Source organism: Adiantum capillus-veneris, chromosome 21 (assembly GCF_014529385.1).
Source record: "Adiantum capillus-veneris isolate H3 chromosome 21, ASM1452938v2, whole genome shotgun sequence".
In the NCBI taxonomy this organism is placed as follows: domain Eukaryota; kingdom Viridiplantae; phylum Streptophyta; class Polypodiopsida; order Polypodiales; family Pteridaceae; genus Adiantum; species Adiantum capillus-veneris.
In genome coordinates, this window is record NC_140951.1 from 2364615 (window position 1) to 2368775 (window position 4161).

The following is a 4161-nucleotide window of genomic DNA, read 5'->3' on the forward strand; positions in this document are numbered from 1 at the left end:
ATGTCTACATAGCTTGAAATTGATGCTTGATTATGTGTAGATTTTCCACGGTTTCTCGTTTAGTGGTGTTTATCCCCATCAATCCAACAACAATGGTAAGCTTGCAGTGTGCTCACCAAATCACTAATAAGCCATGCTTGTTGCAAGGCAAGGCAGGCAAGAGCTACACATATGTGAGGTAGAGGTCTATGTGTGGAGAGTCACAATAGGGCTTGCTAGCATAGGGGTGGAGAGAGGGGACACTGTGATGCATTTGCTGCCCAATTGCACCAAATTTGTGCTCATTTTTTTGGGTGCTATGATGCAAGGTGCCATGGTCACCACATGCAATCCATTTTATACCAAGGGGGGGATAGAGAAGGAAGTGATCAGCTCAGGGGCGAAGCTATCCGTAACACAAATGATTTGCATAGAGAAGCCACCCAGCATTGTGGGCAATCGATCGCATCTCAAAGTGATGGTGATCGAGCGTCCCCCATTCGTAGACACTCTGAGTTCTGGTACCACGTATGTCAAGAGGGAGCATGTGGCATATGGTGACCATGTAATGCACATAAAAAAATTGATGGAGGAAGATGAGGGGTGGGGTCCACAGGTGGAGATAAATCCTGATGATGTCATGGGGGTGCCATACTCGTCAAGGACGATTGGTTGTTGAATGGGGGTAATGTTGATGCATTGGGGGTTGGTGACAAGCATTGCACAGCAAGTGGACATCACAATATACTTCTCTGGACCCATGTTGATCTGGGGCTGATCTGGGGCTGAACCCAATGTGTGGTTCGGGGAGGAGGATTGAGTGTTGTGTGTGATGCCCATGTTTCACATATACTTGATGTCAATTGTGCTGGCGAGCTTGTGGGTGGGGGTGACGATAGCCATAATGGGGAGGTTTGAGATAGAGGTGCTGCTAAAGGTGGTGTAGAGGGGGAGGGTGTCGGCGGCACCGTTGGTGCCACCCATCATGCTGGTGTTGGCCAAGCATTGGCCTCGCCTTGACCTCTCCTCGAGTTGGCCGCTTGGCATGATCTAGGCCATTACCCTAGACCCAAATTGATGGCCAAGCCTCACCTAAAAAAAACTCGCTCTACGTTTAATATTAGCCTATCACTGCATTCAAACAATATAGTGTAGAGTCGAAGCAACAAAATGAGGCACCCCCCAGCTCAATATTCGCAGCCTACTGATTGAGTCATTCTACTATAATGATTGCGTTAGAAAATATGAACTGAGAACTCATCTCTACAATATAATCCTACACCGTCTATGACAAAGAACATAAAATTATCTTTGCTCCTCTTTAAGTTTAATTTATCTCCTACATCTTTTGTATTTGTGGCAACTCCTGTATTATGTGTTACTGAAAGGACATATTTTCACAATAGTGGACGTTTCAACTACTCAACCATAACTCCAGCTTGCAAGGTCCATTATCTACATCCAATTCCCATGCCTATGCATTTGCTTAGTCCACACATAAATCCTATGTGGGCAAGGCACGAATTCCATTTCTTATAATCTGGAGAGACTACAATGCCAACTCTCCACCATACTTTTGTATGGCACTTCTACATGATGTGCAGTGAATATTTAACATTTTCATTATGTGACACTTCATTGCAATAGGAAATGTCTAACTATTCATTGCTTTTATGTAGCTTGACACAAAGATTGTCCTCCAGCTTGCACAATTGGATGACACCCATACATGATTATCAGGTCAGTAGTGTAATTTAATTTTTATAATCTATTGATGCTTGGTTGAGTTCGTCAATGCTTCCTTAAGTTTAGTTTAGCTACATGTTTTTCTCACTCGTACGTTCTCAATTTTTACTTTATTCTTAGGTGGTTGATATCAATCTACATATGTTCTTGTTTGGAAACACATCTTATATATTGCAGCCCAATGTTCTCTTTGCATAACCATTCTATAGCACAAGGCCACCCTTTATCCTAGCATTTTCCTCCTCAGATATGATTTGCACAAGGTTTTGTGATCGACAACTAGCACTCCTTGCTCCCTCCGACTGTGAGAACACGTAACTCTCTCTCTCTCTCTCTCTCTCTCTCTCTCTCTCTCTCTCTCTCTCTCTCTCTCTCTCTCTCTCTCTCTCTCTCTCTCTCTCTCTCTCTCTCTCTCTCTATGTGAAATAAGGAAAAATTGACTACGCTTGATTTAGAGTATCTAGGTGCCTCAAAGATGGGTCCCCGGTCTAGAGACTAAATGGCCGATATTACTAGACTGAATGGAAATTTGCAAACAACTACCAAAGTAGGTTAAGGAGTAGGGTTTGAGCAGAATGATTTAAGCTACAACCCTATTGTGGGAGCGAATCACACCACCCATAAAGTGCATGCAACACAACCTAGATCAATATACTCTCTTTAGCTTGTCATGTTGAGACCATCCTACACATACAACACTCTGGAAGGCCAACTAAATCACAATCTAGAGTCTCACTGCTCTCTACTACACCACCTACCCACACAAACGGAAGGAAACTCACTAAACCATGCGAGAATCATACGAAACTTAAGGAACACCATCCCCTCACTAGGATACACCTGTCCTTAAGCCTCTACACTCAAAATCCTAGCTCTAAACCTATCTGCAAAAAATGCGTATAAAGACAAAGCAAAATCTGTAAAGTTCTTGAAACTTAGAGAAATATATATACATAAGGGAATTATTTTTTCAAATTTGAAAAAAACTTACAGATTTCAAAAGAAAAGGGTACATTATATTCTTAACAAAATTCACAGATAAGGGGTTTTACAAACATGTCTTGAACGCACGTGATATGGTAGTTTTACACATAGTGAACCCACCGGGATTAGCACTGCCAATTATTTGTTCATGATATGTCATCATTGATGTTTCCCATCAACATGGCATAAAGTTCCGATAAACACCATAACAAATCTTAAATAAACTAGTGGGTATTTTGTTTTTAAAACCTACATAAGCCTAAAGGTTTTCCACCCGCAGTCTTGAAAGGCAAGGATGTAGTTGATTGGAAAACATTGTGCCTGACCGTGGTCCGTATGGTCATAATTTGTTATGTCTAGCTTGATGCCGACAAGGTCTCTTATGACATCGTGTGTCAAGCTTTCAGCCTCGGCAAGCCTGACAATAAGCATCAATATCTACTTAACGTGAAAAAACATTAGAAATATGGCACGGAAACATAGAGCAATGTCCCCCCAGCTCACGTGAAAATAATAGGGTTATCTGTTCTTCCTCTAAAGTTCTATGTAGGCACACAGTAATTGCACATATGTGCAATTCACCTCTTTCTATGTGGTGTTTGCAAGCGCCTCAAGTTCTTCTATTTTTTGCCTATTGCAACTGAGTTCCTCGTCAATTTCAAAGCTCATCTGATGTGAAAGGCCGGAACCAAGGCACTTGAAAGGCGAACCTGATGGACGAGACTCTAATGAACATAGGAAAAGCCCTGATAAAGGTTGAATCTCAGTGCTCGAAGAAAACCTAGGTTTAGTGTTATCCCACCTACAAAGTTTGAAATTTACCTCTACAAAGTTTAGTGTAAGAGTCAGGAACCTTCATGATACTATCTCCGAAGCCTTGGGAAGAGGAAATGTGAATTTTTTTGGCATGGATATAATCAATGCGCACAACCTTGGTTTGTTTGAGGGAAAGCAAGCATTGTGGAGATTTCTCATGGATATCTCTCAAAACATTGGAAGAGATCCCCGAGGCAAGAGATACTCTGACACAACAAAGAGTCTCTTTGAGGCTGTTAAATTGTGGGGAGGTACAAGAATGCACAACTTTCTCTCTTTGAAGCTTGGGGGATCTCATATTTCAACCACCATGAGGGCAACAAGGAAGTCCATATGTTATAAAACAAGGGTCAGGGAGGATATATTTCAACAGGTGGCTGAGGTTTACAAGCATCAAATGGGTAGAAACAACATCCCGATGGACAGTGCTCCTGATATTATTGCCAAAGAGGAGACTGTTATCTCGGGGGGTGCACTATGTAACCATGTTAATGTATAACGTGAGTTCGAAACGAGGGGTTTTAAAATGCAAAAATTTAGCACAATTTAACAAAGATACATTAAAATAAGGGGTTTTTATATTAAATTTTGAAAAAAAATCCTAAAATAAGGGGTCATTTTATTCATTCAAACATG

General features: G+C 41.4%; 1 pseudogene; it reads left to right on the plus strand.

Annotated features, from left to right (window-relative positions):
* The first annotated feature begins 313 nt into the window (after positions 1 to 313).
* LOC147430455 (4-coumarate--CoA ligase CCL1-like) lies at positions 314 to 1033 on the plus strand (annotated as a pseudogene).
* Positions 1034 to 4161: the final 3128 nt, after the last annotated feature.